This window comes from Ixodes scapularis, unplaced genomic scaffold (genome assembly GCF_016920785.2).
Source record: "Ixodes scapularis isolate PalLabHiFi unplaced genomic scaffold, ASM1692078v2 PGA_scaffold1__304_contigs__length_218370807, whole genome shotgun sequence".
Taxonomy (NCBI): Eukaryota; Metazoa; Arthropoda; class Arachnida; order Ixodida; family Ixodidae; genus Ixodes; species Ixodes scapularis.
Window position 1 is genome coordinate 41,522,458 of NW_024609846.1, and position 21,861 is coordinate 41,544,318.

Sequence of the window (21,861 nt, forward strand, 5' to 3'; positions counted from 1 at the left end):
CACTGATCGGAGCCTTGTCCTTCAGTGTTGGCTTTCCCAACGGCTTTTCCCCAAGCTTGAGGAAGACTCGTGCACGTCGCAACTTCATCCTCGCTGACGAACAAGGCGACCGCGGCGGCGTGTTTACAGTCGCCACGGGCGCCGTAGCGGCAGTTGCAAGTGCTGTCGACGATCTCGCGCGACACGGGATTCAGCTGCATAAATAGAAATAAATCATAGAACATTTGCTGCAATTATTTAGCAGCCGTTATCAAATGAAACTGCATTCAATCGTTCCTTTACCTGAATCGTGATGTCGTACACGTTCTTGCCTTGCTGCGAATGGCAACTTAGCCGAAATGTCACGGCCATACGTCTCTTTCGCCGCATACACATGCTTGCTTTCGAGAAGCTTTCTACCTTTTTTCAACCCTTGTTCACGAAAAAAGGAGTCAAGCGCATTAATAGGCTTAAAACCGCAAAACAACACGATGGGAGGCATCCTGCCGCTACTGATCCTGACTGAACGACAGCACCGTGCACTCCCGGATGTCCGCCCGCCGCGACTTCCCATCGGTTGGTATTATTGCCGCCAGAGGTGCTGACGATCGTATGACAGTGGTGCCACCTAGTAGCCTGCTCAGGGGCTATGCGATGAGCGGCGTTTTCTAGAAATCCAAAAATCAAGCGGCGCGACGAGCGGCAGTGAAAAATCTCCGTCGCTCGTCGCTGACTCTCATCACTTGTTGAGGTCGCTCGTCGCTCGCTAAATTGCTTACATGCCCCCCCCCCCCCCGTCTACAATTTGGGGGAGGGGGGAAGGGGGGCTGCAGCCCCCAAAGACCCCTCCCCTGGTTCTTAGCGTGATTCGCTTGCGCGTTTGAACTAAATGCATTCGATGTCTGCTTCACCACACGACCTCTTGCCTTTCAGAAGACCGGGTGTTTGCTGGAGGGAGGCCACCAGCTCGTTTCCCGCCAGCTTATATTATAAGCCACTTCGACGGCATAAACTCACCGTTCACAAATGTGCTAAAACAGATAAACAGGTGCCAAGTGGACCTGGAGTGCGAGAGATTACTTCAGGACATGGTGGGTGCAGCCGTTGGGATAGTGGAGGAACTGACCGTGCTGGAGCTTCTCCCAAGTGCTGAGATGCCAGCGTACCATACCCTAGAGGTGACCGGGACATATCCCGTACTTCGGGTGGCCCCGAAAGACCACTCGGCGCACATGAGTCGACTGGAGGCCTCGTATTTTTATAATAATGTTGTGTGCTCCAGCCCCCTGAGCTTGTGTATGGCCAAACTGCAGCAGTCGAAGTGTGCTAGGTAAGGTCTTTTAGTGTCTTCAATGATTTTTTTTCTTTGCTATAGCAGGCATAAGGCAACTCAATTGTTATTTACACTCCAAGCCATAAGAAGCCTGCAACAAATCCTTATCTTTTGCAATTCTAATAAAAATGCATTTCCCACCTCTACAGGTGGTACAAGGAGCGGAAAGTGCGAATCACGAGCTCCATGGCGCACACCATTTTAAGATCCAGGAAGACCCCCGAGGACCTCTCCAAGAGCCTGCTTGGTGCAAAATGGTTTTCATGTGATGCTACACGTTATGGCAAGTTATATTCCAATTTCAATAGGAGTGCTCTTAATTTTTAAGACCTGGTTCTACCAACATTTCCCATGCAGGCTTGCGGACTGAGCCAGTGGCGAGGAGTGCATTTGAAGTGAAAGTCGGGGCCCGTGTTGTGGAGGTACGGCATTTATATAGAGTCTTTGAGTATATGACCACAAGTTTGGAAGTGTCAATAGCCTACAAATGTAAGGCGGCTTGCTAAACAATATGTGACCTTCGTGGCACCATTGTATGATAATTCTAATCTCCTAATTGTTTGCTAGATGTGATAAATGCTCTGTGTCCATGCTAGGTGGGGCTGCTTGTGCACAATCAGCAGCCATGGCTGTGTGGCAGCCCTGATGGCCTTTTTGCGACCGGTGAAGGAACCATTCTACTTGAGATCAAGTGTCCGCACTCCATCAAAGACTCTGCGGTCATAGATTCAACGGCTGAGGTTACCTTCGTGAAGTACCTCGTGTACGAAGAGGGTAGGCTGTGTTTACGGCGCACTCACAAGTACTACACTCAAATTCAAGTCCTCATGTACGTCCTTAACCTGGGAGAGTGCTTTTTCTTTGTGTACACGAGTGTGGACAGTGTAATTGTTGCTGTGGAGAGAGACAACATTTTCTTGGAGACAGCCATCCGGCACTTGGAAGGCTTCTTTTTTTCTCATTACTTGCCAGCAATTGTTAAGAAGTACTGTACATAATCTTCCCCATCTCCAAGTGTGTTTGTGGTTGTTTTTTATCACATGTAACATCAACTTGGAAGCGAGTCGTTTTCATAGTCATTTGCTGAAAAGGGGGGACATTTTTTTCAATAAAAAGTGCCATCTTGCATGTAGAGGAGCATTAACCCGTGTTACTTATTTGTACTTAAAATAGGATAGATAAGAGTTTTCTTGTATTGCTTGTCATGAAATAAGCTCATGCCATTCTTTTGAGAAGCCCTTTTATTCTTAGTATTGCAAAAACAAATACAAATAAACAAACTTTGGTGCCAACTACCAGGTCTATTTCAATGACTCGAAACAAAATATCAGATGTAGTTTGTTAGTGCATTCAATTCCTGGCCTATAGATGTTTTCCGTTTCTTGTGGTTACGTGGGTTCCACATCTGCTTGGTGGAACGAAAAAATGGCACATTTCAAGCTGGAATATGCGAGAAAACATAGGTGAGGCAAAACAAGGAGTAACAATCATGCATTTTTTGTAAACAACTTTTAGCGGTGCGAAGAGATCAAAACAATGTTTCACCGCATACCAGAAGTGACGCCATTCAAGATGGCTGCGCCCTTTTGGAAAAGGTGTATACAGTCTAAGCTCGTTATTACAGACCTTGGTTTCGACCAAGATTTCGGTCTGTTGTAAAAGGAGTATGTTGTATGCAGATATGAAGTTGAGTCAATGGCCGCATAGAGGAAAACCAACCAGACTCTACAAATCGGTATGTTATATCCAAGTGTCTGTCGTAACCAGGTCTGTTATAATGAGCTTAGACTGTAGCCGGCGATAGGTTTGAAACAACCTGATTTCACACTTTTGGTCTCGGGCTCATGGCTGTGATGCAATTATGGCAGGTTGCAAGTTCGCCAGAATGCAGCACATATGAAAAACATCGCTCATTACTGGTATGAGGGAAATTGGTACCCGAGTGTTTAGAATGTTGTACACTTTGATTCGTCGAATCATTCGCTCCACATGAATACGGACTTGAGCAATGTTGTACGTCTCCTCTACCTCTTGGCAACTAAACTGCCCAGCCCCTGAAAAAAAAGGAGGCATGGCAAGCACAGCATTACTGCCCTCTACGCTAGCCTTAATACCCGGAAAGCCCTTGTCTGCTAATATCACGTCACCTGGCTCAACCAAGTTCAAAAACTGGGAATCTACAGTAATATGGAGGTCGGAACAGCGTCCGCCATAGGCCTTGGAATGAAAACAAATCATCCCATTTGGAGTCACTGCGACCAGAAACTTCAGAGTGTACCCTGATTTGTATGCAGAATACAAGGCACGCTGCTGAGCCACAGAGCCCGGCTCCTCTGTGCGAACTTCGGTACAATCAATGATCATTTTGCATTCTGGGTAGTGTGCCTTAAAGCATGGGGCAGCATGGACAGGATGATTGAAGATGGTGGGCGAAAAATCCACTTTTCAGTTGCAGCAGACAGTGATGCAAGCACAGTACGAAAATGCCGTGATGCTGTGGTGCGATGTATACAAAACAACACTGCAAGTGATGAGTAGCTCATCCCTAGTTTCATTTTCATCAGAAACAAGAGGAGCTTGTTTGCCATTGATGTGTCCACCGATCGTTCTGAACCTACAGGAAGCATGCTCAGAAGCAGGGCAAACACGGTTGTGGTCACACTGCACAAGTCCTCCAATGACGTAGGAGAATGACGGACACTCTAGTAGCCTTGGAAGCACCCTGTTCTCCGGTCAGGACCAGATTGCCGTGACGACACAGACGGCACCCTGGGGTGTGTAATCTGTGTTGAGCCGTTGCCATCTTGCAGGGTAGAAATGTAGACCGAAAACTGCCCCTTGCAGATCTCCATGTCATCGGTCTGAGAACCCTAGAAGTATATGCATTTGTCACGATTGGTGCAAATAATAAAGTGGCATGACAAAGAGTAAGTTCATAACAATTGGGAGTTCTAGTGAGCCGTTAGGAGGCAAACGGTTCCCTCCCCCCTTCACCCCCCCCCCCCCCCCATTCATTAATGCAACTGTGAATGTGTGCGGAAATTGCAGTCAACTCTGGAATAGTTTGACTGGATCGTCACGGTTAGCGGTACGTGAACTAGCATAAGAGATGAAGATTTGCCTTGCATCATGGCGGATGAAGCAGGACGAGCAATGGAATGAACATCTCAACACGGCCCAAAGAAGCTGTGGTATTGTTTCGAAGCGAAAGGTTTGTCTACAAATGATTCGCCAATCCGTGCTGTTGCACTATTCCGACGCATTTGATCTCCTCGGACTGATGGGGCATCGCGGCCGCCATCACGGGTCCGACATTGTAGACCGTGTATTTCAATAGACGCAAATAACTGGTAAAATGGCACCTTGAAGGCCATTGCCTAGTCTTCTGTTGTCGTTGTACTGCTTTACATACACATGAAATTGCCACTGGCAGGCATCGCATAAACTAAAATGAGGGGCTTTTTTCCAAGAGCTCCGAAAGCAAACGTAGAGCACAACCAAACAGTCTCTTCGAAAATCATGTACAATTACTTGAAAGTGAGCATATGTACCTACTCGCCAGCTCGATTGCACCCTTTGCGTATGCCATGGTGTTTATTTTAGGTGGACTTAATTGTGAAATTGACAAGATTATTTCAAAATTTTAAAACTGCAAAAGATGTCCTATATCATGCAACATCCCCAATAAACGCTGGGGCTTCAGCGACTTACTGTTCCGAGTCATCCTCGTTTACGCTGATGAAGTGCAGCGAAGAAAAATCTAAAAAACCGACCGAAAGCTTTTTCAAGCGTAGTCCGGTCACCTCAAAACAGCTTGCTACACATCAATTATTACAAAGTCCTGAACATTTCCAACACTTCGGAGTTTAGTTACCACCCGATTGCCAAACACACCTCTGAGTGCAGCGAACCCTGTTCAGCCGACCTTCCTTCGACCACCAGGATTGGAGGTCACGCCTCAAGATACGGACGAGAGATCATAGAAGCCTTCGCGGTGCACCACAGTCACAACAACTTCGGGTCTTCGTCCCTAGGCTTATCCAGGAGGGAGATATACTTCCTGGGGCCAGAGCTGACGTCCCTCGTTTCCGCGGCTCCAAGTGATTAGATGTCAACCCCACGGGATCGTCCTTCACTGACTTGCCTCTACACCCCCTCCCATCGCTTTCCCCTTTTCCAGTGCGGTGTCTTTCACCCTCCCCTCCTTCACCTATATATGTAACTTTGGGTCAATAAACGTTGTTGCCAGTTGGAAGTCTTCGTTGTCTGTCCCCCCTTTTCTATGTATCTTCCTCATGTTTAAATCTACAAGACGTTGCCGCAGAAGTCTTTGCGCTATACTTTGTATCACCTAATGTCCGGGCACAGCGGATTCTTCGAGCCATCGGTGCCAATCCAAGGCCGTTTCACCTTATGTCCGCTGCGTCCGGACGTAAGGTGAAACGGAGTAGTGTCCCATGAGGTCCTGTAAACCACAATGTGCATGCGCATTTGTTGGTTTTTTGTTTTAGATATCTGGTTGCACATATTTTAGATAATTGTTAGGGCATTTTCGCACGCCACAGTAAAAGCAATATGTATGTGTACCCTTATGAATTCCACGTTCTGCTGATTAGAGTTCAAGAAATTCTATTAGTAACTTCAACTTGGTTGATACAGAAATCTTACCACTGAACGCTGTGCTGTTTCACTGGATTCTGCAGCACTTTCTAGCAGGCCGTCCTGCCGAACCTGTGTGCCGACAAAGTTTTGATGCCAAGCTGGGCCTGGGCTGCATAAGCATCATGAAAATTAATAAGCAGCTTGCTTAAGTCGGCAGTCAAACATCACGGTATAAAACACATCCGGAGTCTAATTTCTTTTCTTACTGGAATATTTACTGCATAAGTTTGCATATTGTAGATATCAACAATTCGAAACACAGGCCAGGTGCCATTCGGTCACTGCGAGGGAAGGGTAAGAGAGCTAAGGAGGTAAACTGAGCACTGAAGCGATAATTGAAACTATTTTGAGACTTTACCTGTCAAGCCCTGATGCTTGGTCCTGGAGGATCCCATCTGTTGCACTAATCTCCGGGTCATCAGTCTGATCTTCCTAAAAAGCAGACAGGTTTCCCATAATCCATGTGAATACCATAGTGATGCGACAAAGAGCCAAGTTGACAAACAATGAGCAAGACTGTGTACCCCAAGACTTCAGACTAGTGTCGCTTCAACACCTGTTGTGAACCTAACATGTAGGTGTAGTTATTACAAAAATAGAGAAATATGCAAAAAATAAAGTAGAAGAGCAGAGCCCACGCAGGCCTGCGGAAATGACGAGGATCTCGCATGCCGATGAGGCGGTGACCGGTGGAGCCTGGGGCGGGAAAAGCCCCGGAATGAGACCCGTCTGACACGAGTGACACTTCGAGCCGCACTGATTTACTAATGGTCAACAGCATGGGGCTGCGCACCCTGGGGGGCGGCCAGCCTGAGCGCACGGGCGCCAGTGGTTGGTTTGTGGCACCATTTATGTCGTGTAGAACGCTTTAACAAAAAATTTTAATACTACAGTGAGCACATTTGTTGTTTTCTTTGTTTTTTAGAGCGTAGCTCTTAGGGGCCCGTTTCCAGCCTGAGCGGCGTCGGCGTCGCCGTCGGCGTCGGCGTCGGCGTAACCGCGCCCCTCCCTCTCCTCCTCCTCCCCTCCTCCTCCTCCTTCTCCTCCTCCTCCCCTCATTGTGTAGTACGGTCCGGGCGGGTCACGTGACCTCGGGGGGAGGGGGTCACATGACCCGTTTCCAGCCTGTGCGGCGTCGGCGTCGCCCCTCCCTTTCCTCCCCCCTCCTCCCCCGCCAAGGTCACGTGACCCAGGGGGGCGACTCCCCTCCCCCCGCCGAAGTCACGTGACGGCCCGCCCAAGGTCATGTGATCCCGTCCCCTCGAGGTCACGTGACCCCCCGGACCTCTGTCCTCCTCCTCCTCCCCCTCCTCCCCTCATTGTCTAGTATGGTCCGGGGGGGTCACGTGACCTCGGGGGGAGGGGGTCACATGACTTCAGCGGGAGGTCACGTGACCCCCCCGGGGCTAGCAGGCATGATCACGAGGGAGGAGGAGGAATATAATCTCCACTCCTCCTCCTCAAGAGCTGCGCTCCAATTCTGCGTTACAGGAAGTTGTAAACGGCTTTCACTTTTTTCAAAACAACCATGAAGAGCTTTCAGCTAAGTTCAAATAACAACAGCCCATTTGTGCCCCCCAGAAGTGCCCACGCCTCACTGACTTGGGTCTGACAAATCCTAATGTTACATTTGACACTTGTTGATGCAAAAGCCTTATCACGGAAGGTTGTCTCTCCTCTCTGAATTCAACGGCTGTACATAAAAGGTGCAGGCCCTCATGCCCACCTCGGCTGCCGCTGCTAGTTCGTTCCCTGCTTGTGCTTGGGATTCCAGTCAAAGATGAAGCGGGACCCCCCAGACTCGATGCTTGTCTGCTTGCTACTCTGTGATGCCATCTGCAAACAATATTAGATTGATGCGAGTCACAAACAGAACGTCCTGTAGCTATTCATGCAGTGCCCGTGAAATCACGATCATAAGCTGGACGATCGCCTAACCCGGTAGCACGTTGCTTCCCCATTAAAAACATCAAATATTGAGCGGTGCCCCGAACCCCTGCAGATTTTTGCAATGACACAGGCTTTTCGATTTCGGTGTACAAACAATAATCTACAAAATTGGTGTTCAAATTTCAATTGCGGTTAATATGGTCAAAAGCAAATCAGCCGGGCAAGAAACCGTTGGCACAAAATAGTGCAAGCCACGAGGAATGACTGTTTATAATGGCAAGAGCAAGTTTGTTTGTTTTAGCAGTTTCTCATAACGAGGGCAGATCTTGGACACCGCAAATCTTAGTTCCGGTTCGATGCGGAGCACTGACCTGTACTTTGTTTTAGTCCACGCCATCGCAGAGAAGACAAGTACATATGTCTTTTCAGTTCTCGAGGCGCTTCACGACCCCCAGCTCAAGTTTGAGAAACACTGCAGTAGCATAATAACAGTTAGCTTTAAGTACAGATGTTGTTGACTTCGAAATCAATGTATTAAAATATCTGCAATTAAAATATTCAAAAATAGTGACTTTTTCGGAAAAATATACAAGGATATCAAATTAACTACTGAAGTTCAATGATACAATAACCGCTGAAGTTATAACTAAAGCTGGTCAAAACTTCACCTGTCAAACCTTGACGCTTGGTCCTGCGGAATCACTGAACTCCTCTTGTACACTACTGGAAAGAGTGTGGGGAGGTACGCAGGATGGGCTGCGATGTTGCTTTTGGCATTATTGACAAAATGCTCTGAACAGATCCTGGAGCTGCTGTTTGGTACCCATTCTGAGCCGTCTGTGCTGCAAGAGTAATCCAAATACATAGTCACATTAATATTTTTATTGCAGGTTAACACTCGTAAGGGCTCAAATACGGCACAAGGAATATCTTTTTGTAACTCTTGTTTTCATAAACTTAGTAGAAAAAAAAATTCAGATGAACACAGAAAAAATTTACACAAAAGCCACTTTTTCTTCGGGAAAAAATTCCGTAGGACCATTTTAACCAATTTGGTGTCGATTAAAGACATCGCAAAGTGACAAAGTACCGATCATCTATCAGAATTCCGCGTCAAGGCGGCAAGGAACCGAAAAAACAGGAACGTCTCAATTCGAATGTGTTACGAATTTCCTTCACCCCGCTCTGTTTGCGGCAGAAGTCTTCCTCGGGTTGCCTCAGTTTTTCTAAGTTATATATTTTTTTGCACCGATGAATTCGGAGAGCAGTCTACAAGAATAGCAACCCGTATACTTAGTACGACCGCAGGGTTCTTCACCAAAACCCAATTTTAAGCGTCAAGCGACAGCGTACTCGAACACTGCATTATTTCGGCTTGTTGGAACACACCATTGAACGGTTATACTCCCTTTACACGCCTGACAGCCGAGATCCATTTCTTACGCCGTTCCCTCCGCGACGGTTGCGAAGGAAAGCGGTGCAGTTTCACGTGTCCGAGTCCCTCGTTGTTATGACAGTTCTTCACACAGCAGTACCGGTACGTCTTCCGTTTCGTCTTGGTACGGCGATTTTCGTCGTCAGAGGGTTCATTATCGGCGTGCTTACTTTTGACCGGTGCCATGAAACTTGGTACGCAGACTTAACACGAGCAAAGGACCGTAGCAGAAGTAGAACGTGCCCAACGTAAACAACGCGTACGTACGGCGATGCAAATGGCGAAGCTGGCGAGGCCAGCGAGGCCGACTTCCCATTGCTTTCGAAGTTGGGCGATAGATGGCGCGACCTGTCAGGGCAAACTCGATTGCTCGGAGGCTATTGGCAGGGTGCTGCCATGGATGGCGGTCCGGGCGCGGTTCGTTCTTTGTTGTTCATCTGGAATGTTATCTGAAACAGCGACGACGATCGTATGAAGGCGTCTAGATACTGCCCCCAAATGTGCTTTTTAATAGCATCCTCGATCACCCGCACCGGTGCGCACCGGGGCACTGAGGTGCGCCCCTTCATCTTCGATCAAGTGCACCGGTGCGCACCGGACGTCCTCGATCAACGAAGCGCACCCTCCCGGTGCGGCTTTTCGTTGCCCCAACGCGCACCAAGAAAATCGGCGGTGCGCCGGGGGGCAATCCCATCAGGCATTGCGGCCAGGAGCGGGAATCGAGAAGATGGCGGGAGTAGCAGACGCGCAGACCGCGCAGACTATCGAGATGGCGATCTTGCAAAAACGAACACGCCTCGCAGCTGCACTAGATGATTTTCTCGGGTCTTCTGACGGCGAGACGACGAGCTTCTCACCATCGCCGCGATTACTGGCGATTGCTGCGGTGGCAAGGAGCGCCCGAAAAGCACGAACTTCGTGGAAAGCGGCGCGAGGCGTTTCGATGACAGCGAGGTACGGCTATTATGTGGTGTTTCGTTTTCTTGAACCAATAATGATGGCCGACATATACATGTGGAATTGTCACCCGCTTCGTGACCCCATCGACAATCACGTCCACGATGTTTATTTTTGTGGGACCGTCAAATCCGTAAGTAAAAAAATAGAAGAAATTGACAGCAGACGGGCACCGTGCGCTGACCTAAGCAGGAAAAAACGAACAAAACGCGAAGTGACGCAAGGTGGAGCTCGCCGCGGTGCACCGGCGCGGCGCAGTTTGTCATCGATGTTGCACCGACATCGCGCTGCACGACCGAGGAGCGCTGTGCACTGTGCTGGTTTCAGGGCGATTCCGGTGCGAGTTGATCGAAGATGCTATAAGTGGAACGTGCGGTGCATCAAGTGTGTCGTTGAGGATTTTGAGTTCGACATTGGACTACCAAGAAAGGTTGGTTACGGGGAGACGCAGAGACAAGGCTTGACTTGTTCTCAGTAACTCAGTTTTAGCGATTGAAGTGACCATTTATTCTGACTGCGAGACTCAGTGTTGAAAGCGCGTCATGTAGAAACTCTTAAGTTTCATTTAAGAGAAAGAAAGTGTTAGTATTTGGAGGTGTTGCGTTTGGATAAAAGCTCATTTTTCGCGCGAAGGCGAATTACGTGAATGGGACTTGGGAAATGTCAACAGATCATTTTTGACGAGATAGTTGGGTGAAGTAGAGTCAACACATTCGTTAACTCGCATTCGCACAACGCGCGAAGCTCTATCATGTAATGTCTGAACGTTCGTGGCACATTAAACAAAGTCGCCAGTTTCGTCCGAGTTCTGTCAACACTTTCAGCCCTGCTGGGCTGAGTCTCGCCGATCCCCAAGACAAACGAAATATCATCCGTCCTCCTGGCTAACATTCCGTTTGCCTTCGGGGACTAAATCATACAGATGCACCCTGTGTGAGGGGTACTAATGGCTGCTTTTGCTCACGCACGCCTATCGGTTGGTCCCAGTCAAGCGCAGTTAGTCCCCAGCTTTTGCGCACGGTACCTAGCTTGAACCAGATGGTCCTTTCGGGGAGCAACTGGGAGTTCAGAGGAACAAATGCTGCCGTTAGTCCCTTGAGGCCAACTTTTTTCTTGAGTGTACCTGGACAGCTACCGCCATCTATAAGCGACGGCGGCAAGCACAGAACCAGTATAGTTTCCACCGTCGCTCATAGGGGGCAGCAACCTTTCCAGCTATAATAGAAGAATGGATAGTTGGGCGCGTTTTCGGGAATTCATCGTAGGAAACGGCGCGAAAAACAGACGACGACGAAGAAGAAGCACACGGTGTATCGAGTACAGCTGCTGGTCTTCCTTCTTCACGAGAGTGGAAAGGCTGAACGTTTTTTTCCCCAGTTCCTCCTTTGTCCTTGTGCAACAGTATAGACTGCCGCACAAGAGCAACGCTATTTTCGCGCATGGCGTCACCTGAACCGGAGAAAGACTCGCTGCGTAGTGTGGCCCGTGAGGCTGTGCGCGCGCCACCGTATGCTATCACGAACACAAATATGATGATGTACCCAAAGTGCACTGCTCGCTAGCGTTGCGTGAATACACCCTATATGGTAAAAGTTGTTTGAAGTATCTTTATGTATAGCTGTCACAGAATTCAATAGCTACTTTTGTCCTTCAATGGTTATGGTGCTGTCCGTTGCCGTGTTTGTGAGTAGGGTGCGCGAGCGCTGAGGACAGGAGCGCGGGCTTAGGATTTTTTTGTTTTCGTGCGAGATCGGAGGAAGAGAAAAAAGAAGACGGGATCCCGGGCGCGCGAGGGTTGTGGAACACAAACCGCGGAGCAAGGTTGCGACGGTGTGGATGGTCGGCGCTGAGCAGGTCCGCGGCGGTATGGTTCTTCGACCACCGAGAAGGTATTCGACGGAGAGGGGTGTGAGTGCTTGTGAGTAAGTGATGTGCGTCACTACAACACCCCAAGCCACCACGGCTTCTCGACCCCGACTGGCGGCGCAACGAACCGGACCTCTACCGGCACTTAAGGCTGACTCGGCTCTCCCCCTCCAAAACTGTATGACAACCTTGATTTGACTTTTGATATTTTTTTTTCTTTCCTTCTTTCGACTGTGTGTACGCCCTGTTCGCCCTTCCCTTACTTTTCAATTATTTTATATAAAATACTGTTCGTAACGTCGGCATGCTTTGCTCTCAACTCCTCCCGCCTCTCAGGATGTCTATCGCCAAGGTGTGGTCCTAACACCTGGACAGCGGTCCAAGTAAAATTCCACATTTGTTTGTTTAAATGGGATCTTTAACATCCGAACCTGTGACAATAGCTGATCCATGCCTGTATCCTCTTTTGTCACTGCCGGTAGCAAATTGTGTATGTTAGTATTGCATACCTGCCCAGTTTCCCGTATTACCCGGAAGACTTTTGAATTTTGATAAGTTGTTCGATTGACAGAAAAACCTCCCGAAAAACAGAAATTAACTCCTCCCCTTTCTTCCCTCCCTTCCGCACTTAAAGAATTAGGTATTGTCATCACAGCAGAAGGCTGAAATCCCACGAGCATGAGCAGTACAATATATATATAATGAAATTGTCTTCATGTAAATGTTTTGACAATATTTCTTTTGAAACCCCCCTGCTTAGAAATTCTTCCGGATTTGGTTTCTCCGAACTAGGCAGGTATGATATTGTTTGTGCCTTTTCTATCAAGTGTCATTTATGTAACATACTTGTCCTTCACATTTATAATCAGTGCAGCCCTGGTCAAGCAGGAGTTGCTCAGCGAACTCCTAGTTTGAGTTCGCTGGGACGACACCACTGACGTCACGTACAGTGCCGAGGTACAGGCTTTATGTCAGATATCAATAGGAGTTCACGGTAAGTTGTCCTACCTATTTAGCAGTGTTGAAAGTAACTCACTCGAGCTTTCATCACTGCTTTCACTGACAGTTTGTTGCCTTAAGTCCTATTCTATTAAAGTTGATGCAGCCTTCACGCTTCTGTCCCCGAAGGGGGCACCTGTGAAAGCAGGTGTTTGGTGAGTGGCGTCACCACGGACCCCGAGCCATGCGGGTTCGCCCGCCCACGTCTGGCTGGGCATGGCTTTCCCGTGTCTGGGGAAAAGGGCATCCTGGTGGTTGAGCCGAGCCCGGGGTAGGTTTGGACCCTTCGGGGTCTTCCGGGTGAGGACATGTACGGTGTACCACTTCGGCCCCTGCTTCTCACAGACGGGAGTCCTGGTGAAGCCCGGCCAGGCTGCGAGCACTTAGAAAATGGTAATAGTCTTCCTTTCTTCTTCTTCCTGTTTTGCCCCAGCAGAACGCATCTTATCTAGAGCAGATATTTTTACAAATAAAACATAATGGTGGCTGACGTAGGCTTGATATTCTGGGCTTCAGGAGAGAGTGAAATTCGTGAGTGGGGCCATAGCGAGGCTTACTTAGCACCCTACCCTTTGCTGCCCGTGGCATCAGCGGACGTCTATCTAGAGAACACGGGAGTAAACTGCAGTCCGTCCGTGCTCCGTGCGTTTTTGAACGGCACCAAGAAAGGTACACACGGCAAACGTGCGTTTATATTTCCTTGTGACCGTCATTCTGTACCATTTGTTTGAGGTCGTTAATTTCCTATTGAAAGGCTGCTCTTCCCTCCTCCTGCTGCCTCTCAAAGGCTGCTCTCTCCTCCCTTAGCTATTTTTCGAAAGCTGCTCGTCCTTCTTTTATAGCCTTCTTTAGGGCAGCGATTTCCGCCATTGCCGGGTTATCGTCCCATTTCTCTTGTGGGGGTGCTTGCTTCTTGTCGCTTAGAGCTTGCAAGTATACTTTGCCCTTGTTCGTTCTTTCGCTCATCCTCTTTTTGGGGCGAGATCTCGACGAAATTTTTCTTCTCGAGATGAGCTTTCTGCGGTAGTTTCTTATATTCTTGGTACGGCTTGAATCTCTCCTTGCAGTCCCTGCAGCCTGTGTAATGCTGTCCTCCACAAATCTGGTACCAAGGGGTGCACGTGTACTTGGTCCTCACTCCACGTCAGACTTGTACACGTTACTGAAAAATAGTAACGAATTACATTTACAATTACTCGAGGCTAAATTGTAATTTATTACAATTACAATTACCCTCCCATGAAAGTAACCGACCGTTACCCCAACAAGTAATCCGTTACTTTCGTGGCGTTACTTTTCACATTATTGTCCTCGAGTAAGAAACAAAGAGAAGAGGGTTATTCAAGTTCTCATTGTTGCAACGTGTTCCATTTAACGACCTTGAGTATTTTGAGCAACAGCTGGCCCTCGAATGTCTCGTCAGACATTTTGCGTTATTTCTTACTCAATATGTCGACTGCTACGCTGAACACCATTTGAGCTGAGGCACTGGATGGGACTGCCATATTGTTCCTCACGAATGCTTCATGCTCTGCATTGAGCTTTTTCAGCGAAGCAAGGGAAATACTATTTAACTCGAATGTAGAGCAAAGCTTCGTCGTTGCAGCCGTTGCCTGCTATGCAAGAGATTTAGTAGATCCTTCCGATACCTTTGATACCCGCGATAACGATATGATGCATACGCAAAGACGGCGGCGAAGTATCGGACATCGTTATCGGAGTCATCGGACCGATCTACTAAAATTCTCCATTGTCTAAATCGCGAAGCTGTGGAAGTCATCAATAGCAAAATATAGTTGTAACAGTAAGGTGATAATTAAATAATAAATAATGTTTAATGAAAAAACGGTTAAAGTGCAGGCGAGCTGGTGGATATTTACCATGATGGAACTTAACCCGAGACTGGGGTAGAAACAGAAACTTAAAAGTAGAAGGGACAGAGACAAGTGAAGAAGAGAACGTCTCAAAACACGTTCTCTTCTTCACTTGTCTCTGTCCCTTCTACTTTTAAGTTTCTGTTTCTACCCCAGTCTCGGGTTAAAGGGACCATGAAATGACTTTTTTACTTTTTCCAGATATCTTTTACATTAAACCGTCAATGTTCACTGAATGCCGAACAGGCATCCGTTTTCGTCTCGGTTTATTAACTTCTACACAAAAAATTAATGAAATATCGACTTTTTCTTGACCGCAAAACAAGCCGTGACGTACGCTATTTCCGGAACCGGAACTTCTCTCGGCAGTAGGAGATGAGAGCATTAGCGGCGACGAGTTGGGGTGCGCCGGTAGGTTTTACAGCGCCGATGTCACCGATGTATTTTCTGAATCGGCGCCTCTCATCGCCGCATCGCAGCTGAGCGAAATTCAACGAGATATGTTGCGCTACAGCGACAGCATGGGACTAGTCCCATACACCGGTATGCCTGTTGGGAAGTGCAGCGAGTCTTCCGGTGAAGACTCCCGAAGTCAACCCAACTGTCATTGTTGGCAAAAGGCGGCCAGTGTCAGTCGTTTGCAAAGCGACGTAGATGGAAACAAATTGCCGCGACGTTTTTCGCGGTCTCGGAGATGCAGGAGCGATTTGAACTACGAGTGTCAGGAAGAGCCACGTAAATACCTGTTAACACTCGGAGCGGACGCGCGCGTTTGATGGAACTGCTGTATTCGCGCTGTTGGTAAGCGCTTCGGGACCGATCTTTTACGATGGCAACTCGATACTGACGCGACACTCGGCAAAGAAAGGTTGGACCGGTATTGCACGTATACCTCTCACGAACTGTTACAGCTCGACAGTGACGTGCAGTCTGTCAGGATAAAAATGGCATACCAATAACAAAGTGTACATACCGTGTTACGAAGGTAATCCATACAGCGTTTATTTCAGCTCTATATCACACAAAACAAGAAGAGAGAATCGACGAGGGTCCCTTTTCGACGAGTGTTCGTCAACACTGCCTCGGAAAACAAGGGGAAGAGATTGACCTCACCTCTTAACGTAAAATTGAGGTCAGCGATCAAACTATTATACGGGAAGGGTCCACAAGGGTACCCCACAAGGGTAGCGCGGGCATATTCCATTCAGCACGCCAGCCGGTCGCAGGCAGACAGACGGTCTTGCGACGAAGCAACGCTGCGCCGAGTCGGAGTGCCTGCTAGGCCTATATTCTGAGAGCTTCGTCGGAGCGCGATTCGTGGCTGTTGTCGCTCTTCTCGGGTGTTTGTGGATCCAGCGTTCTTGTTCGTCGTGGTCTGTTTTAAGTAAATTTTTTTTCTTGCTGCTTGAAGTCGGCACGCGCGAGATGAACACGTAGAAAAATAAACGTTCAGTCAGTCAGAGTTTTGAGAGGAAGGAAACCAAAGGAAATAACCGTTCTGAAGTCGGCGTCGGCCCTGCCAGCCCTGCCCTACTGCGCACGCGCAGTAGTTGCTTCGTTTACCACACGATAGATGGCGCTTGGCTCTCAGCATTATCAAATTTGGCAATTTTCGCCACACATCTCTAATTATGCTACAAAATGTGGGTCTGAATATTATTTAACAAAACTTTTAGGAAACATTCGCCGGCTAGTTATTGTTTACGATTGCGGTGCTGGTGAGGTAGGCTCTTACCCAATAGGCGACGTGGATTCGGCTGACGTGCTCCATTTCTGCGGATGCATCGTAGTGAAAAGGCAGAGCTTTCGAAGGAAAGAAGTCGCAAAAGAGTCCAGTTTTCTTTTAAAAGTTCTATAGCAAATAATTTTTTTTTGGCTCCCTAGTTTTGTGTTTTTGTGTTTCTTTTCACACCTTTTACGACGTGCGGTGGATGAAATTAGATTTTAAAATCATTTCATGGTCCCTTTAAGTTCCATCATGGTAAATAATGTTTGGCTAGACATTCTTCTTCCTTTGGTTCTGAACCGCTCAAGCCTCACTTGAGATGTTGGTGAAGAGAAGAAAGTTTCCAGTATATAAATATAAGTAATAAAAGAAAAAAGAAGGACACTGATAATAACAATTAATTAGAACGTCGGTTAAAACAAGGAAATGTAAACGCACGTTTGCCGTGTGTACCTTTCTTGGTGCCGTTCAAAAACGCACGGAGCACGAATCGACTGCAGTTTACTCCGGTGTTTTCAAGATAGACGTCCGCTGATGCCACGGGCAGCAAAGGGTAGAAGTAAGCCGCGCTATGGCCCCACTCACGAATTTCACTCTTTCCTCAAGCCCAGAATATCAAGTCTACGTCTGCCACCATTATGTTTTATTTGTAAAAATATCTGCCTGAGATAAGATGGGCCCTGCTGGGACAAAACAGGAACAAGAAGAAGGGAAGACTATGAGCATTTTCTAAGTGCTCGCAAAAAGCTCACTCACAAAAAGCGTAGGGTAGACGGAGCGTTGTCTCGTGTTGTGACATTATGAAAATGGTCGTAGTTAATTATTTTCAGTGCATTTACCGCCTCAAGCTTCTCGAAGAGGCGCACAATCACTTGGTGTTCTCCTCTCCCCGTCTTCGATCGCAAAGAAAAAACAGAGGGACTAAAAAAAAAAGGGGGAAATACTTGCCCCCCCCCCCCCCGCCCTCCCCCTCCCCCTTTTTTTTTGTGTGTTTAGATATGTTTATTTGGATTTTTTGACATTGTTGTTAGGGTCTAAAAAAAATAGATTCAAAGGCTTAGTGTTGCAAAAAAAAAAAGTCTCTGTGGCACTGAGGTGCCAAGCCTCCCTTTGCGCTGGTCAATTCGCGTGATAGTGTCACTGCGCTCGATTTTACAAAAATGAAAAAAACAAAAACAAAAAAAAACTTTATTTAGAAGGGGAGGGGGAAGGGTTGGTTCTGACCAAAAAAATGTAACGGATTACAAGGAATCCGTTACGTGAAAAATGTAAGGGAATTACTTTAAAATTACCCTAGAAAATATGTAATTATTCCGTTACTAAATTACTGATAAATGTAAGGGATTACAAGTAATTTCGTTACTTGTAACGGATTACGTACAAGTCTGCTCCACGTACTTTAGGCGGGTGATCGTAGATTTCTCCGCAGTTCGGGCATCTTCCGGTGTCCGGCGCTGGACAGGTGTCCATGCGATGACCTATCTTCCAGCATCTCATACATGCCTGTTTCTTCTCCAAGTATAGTCTTGGAAGCAAAATAGACCGCACAGGAACTTAATAAATCCCGGTGGCTTATGAGTTCCCAATGTTATAAGCACCAATGGAGTTCTTTCCATTCTCTGGCGTCCACGATAACCGTATACGGATTACATTTCACTAAGGGCCGGTTGCACCAACGTCGCTTAGCGCAAAGCGGAGCTTACCCGGGAACTTAAGCTTAGTTTCGGTTTCGTTCGGTTGCACCAAACTCGCTTATCGCTAAACCTAGCACTAAACTACGCTTAACTTAAGCGCCCAACATTGGGCGCTTTGCTTCTGGTTGTTTCTTAATCCTGGATTAAAAACATGGCGGCTGGTTTGTCACGGTCGACGCGGTGGACGAAATTGGTTGTGCAAAGTGTTTTAGGCTACATCAGCGTGAAAGTTTCGACAAAATGACTTTCGATTGTGACTAGGATGCAAAATATTGTCTCGTGAAGTGTTGATCGACCCCTGTTTTCAAGTTGGCTCTCCACTTTCAGGGCGTGTTAGCCCTAACCGAGAAACGTACGTAGCTGTGGGGCTCACGTCTGTATTCCCGTTAATTCTTCTGTCAACGAGCTTATTCGTATGTACTTACTAATTTTCGCATAGCTGTAACGTATTGTTATTTACCACCTTGTTTATCTACACTTGCAGCGCGTATCCTTCAATCTGATCAGCGCGTTGAATAGTGGCAGTACATGATCTCGGCGATCAGCTGATTGTCGACACCTCTGCCGTTTGCATTAGATTGCGGCGCTTTTAAGTAATAAAACAGCGAAAATTCAATTTCTTTCGTTTTCTGAGTTTTGAGACAATCTTCAGTGAATTTTCCTTATCTCGCGAGTAGAATCTTGGCTTCAGAAAACTGTATCGTTCCATAACTAACTTTTTTGGTGATCGCATTTTTTTTATATACTTTGCTTTATATCTTTCATTTGTTTCCCGAGAACGAGATACTGTTGTTTCCGAGTTGTGCTCTGTGATGGTGTTTTCCCTTTACTTTTGTCGTTTGTTGTCATTGTGACGAAGGTTGAGACTATATACCGGAACACGTTTTCAATAAAATTCAGTTGAAAGTTGCGCCTTGTTGTGTCCTCCGTAACTTTTTTGGTGATCGCGATTTTTTAGGAATATTTTGCTTTATATCTTTCATTCGTGGCGACGACAAATCGTAACGACTACTATGTTAGATTCGTGCATTGCTGTATCGGGGCAGGCTGGGGCAGGTGATGCGAAGAGACGACCGTTCTTATCGGCACGATGTAATGTACTAGTGGGAGTGTTTTTTTTTTTTTTTTTCTGAACTCGACAGTGTGAAACTGAAGTCCGTTTGAGGCTGCAGCGGATGTTCAACGACGGTACAGTGCAGTTCTGTCACCTTGCTGATAGCAACGAGTACCGTCGATGCAAGGTCTCGTGACCTGACCTCTCGACGACTTCTATTCGACGATTTCCGGGCATTTTCGCAGCTGCCGTGGCGAGTTTGTCACTGTTTTGAACTTCATCGGTCTCAGGCTTGACTTGGTTTTAGTAGTCATCTTACCTGCCTACTTATATCCATGATGTTTTGTCTTCAGCGATGTAGCGAGTAGAGTGTCCTTCTCGCGTTCGGTGAGATTTGGGGCCCCCGATGGCTCCTTCGCATCAAAATGTGAGCACGAAAACTACTACCACTGTCAAAATATCCTGTTATCAACCGATATTAAACACACAATCACAGATGTAAAGAGCATTCGTGTTTATTTGAAGCTTTGACTTCTGTTATTGAAAGTTAAACGAAAAAATGATTGAATTTGGAGGCCTTTAATTTGTTACTCACCGAAGAAATACAGCGAAAAGCAGACGCCGACGACTACTACTACGGCAGCTTTTTTTTCTTTTCTGTTTACATCACGTGATTCTTCTCCGCCAATCGTATTCGTCGCTCTGAGCGTTCCCTAGTTTGCTCTGTTTGTCCCTACATTCCCTACGCAAATCCAGCGTTTAGCTAGGGGCGCGTGTGTAAAGCCGGCTTAACGTTGGTGCAACCGGAATTTAAACCCGTGCTTACCTAAGCTCGGTTTAGGGCGCTAAGCCGGCTTAGGAAAGCGCCGCTTTGGGTTAAGATAAGCGACGTTGGTGCAACCGGCCCTAAGTGTTCCAGAGCTCACCTTCGTCGACTTCAATTTCTGGGTCCAAGAGCTTGGGCACCACTATTCGCCGAAATCTTTCCGGCGTCGTGCCGTGACCGTAGACGTCCACCCTCTTATCTTGAACATGGAAACTTCGGACTTCAGCATGTCGCTGGGCTCTCTGTTGATCGTTGGTGAGAACGGAAACCGTGTTACTCTTGGCTATAATACGTATGCTATCTTCCACGTGGGCCATGGTCAACGGAAGGGCCGGCCGCCTTGACGATGCCTGTTAATAGCTGGTCGCGCGTGACTCTCTTCACGCCGAAATCTCGTATCCAAATGACGATCACGTGTGTCCTGGCTTCCTTTTTAACGGCGGTCGCGTACTCCTTCTCGAGTTTCTTCTGTCGTTTGTTGTCGACGACCGTTTGCCACTTTCCCTCCTTCGTTGAAGGGGTTCCGTCTTCAATGAGGTTTCCCTCCTGCTCTTTCCTCACTAGCTCGCTCAGAAAATTGCGAGCGTTGTCGTCATGCAGCAGCTCCCTTCTGTCTCTCTCCGGTTCCGCCATGTTCGCCAGAGAACAACGCGGCGACGGTAGGCCTAACGTTAGGTCTAGTGCCAGCACGCCTTCCCGGGACTACACACTTAAAATTTTAACACCCTTATTGGTGTAAATGGCTTGTCCTATGGGGAGCACCTTTATTCGTGTAACAAAACACCCTAGGAAAGGGGTGTAATATGTAGCACCTTAAAAAGGAGTGTGGTTTTTGGACACTCTAAAAAAGGGGTGTGATATTCTCCCACCCTAAAATAAAGGTGTGATTTTTCTAACACTCTTAATCATGGGTGTGATTTCTAACACCCTAAAAAGGGGTGTGATTTTCTAACACCCTAAAAAAAGTGTTACTTTCTAACCCCCCCCCTCCCCCCCCCCCCCCCCCCCCCCCCCCCGGTAATGTCCACCTCTCAGAAATTCCTGAGGAGAACCCTACTTGCGACATTTATTCTTTCTAGCACTGGTGACGTGAGCAAAACTCGACAGGCTTGGAAAAACGGAACGACCGGAAGTTACTTGGGACGCAAGCGGCAGTTCATGTGTTTAAGCATGCTTGCAAAGTACTTACAAATAAGAGAGCGATCTCATGTAATCCGTGATAGATGCATAATCCCCGATTCGGGCAGCACAGAACAATTCGCAAACACATTCCCGGGGATGAAGGCGGTCGCTCAGATTCAACGGAAGCCTCGCGGTCACCGATGAGCAGCTCTCTGTCGTGATAGATGCACAATCCGATTCGGGCAGCACGAAACAACGCAAACACAATGCCGAGGCTGAAGGCGGTCGATCACATTCAACGGAAGTCTCGCGGCTGCCGATGAGCAGCTCTTTGTCGAAACTCGTCCAACAAACACAGCACAATAATTCCATAGACTCCGACGAAATAAATGGCCAATAGATGAAAAAGTTGGCATAGATGTATTCCGGCCGTTCACGACGAAA

At 47.4% G+C, this 21,861-nt stretch overlaps 1 long non-coding RNA gene and 2 pseudogenes across 1 annotated transcript; all 3 read right to left on the reverse strand.

Moving 5' to 3' along the window:
* Window positions 1-3,045: 3,045 nt before the first annotated feature.
* Window positions 3,046-4,164, reverse strand: LOC120842758 (annotated as a pseudogene).
* A 1,893-nt stretch (window positions 4,165-6,057) lies between these two features.
* On the reverse strand, window positions 6,058-8,691 carry LOC120842762. The gene is made up of 4 exons (XR_005716004.1): window positions 8,533-8,691; window positions 7,701-7,810; window positions 6,333-6,406; window positions 6,058-6,083 (listed from the first exon to the last, which is right to left on the reverse strand). It is a non-coding gene; the product is annotated as an uncharacterized LOC120842762 (long non-coding RNA).
* Window positions 8,692-13,928: 5,237 nt separating this feature from the next.
* Window positions 13,929-20,928, reverse strand: LOC115317418 (annotated as a pseudogene).
* Window positions 20,929-21,861: the final 933 nt, after the last annotated feature.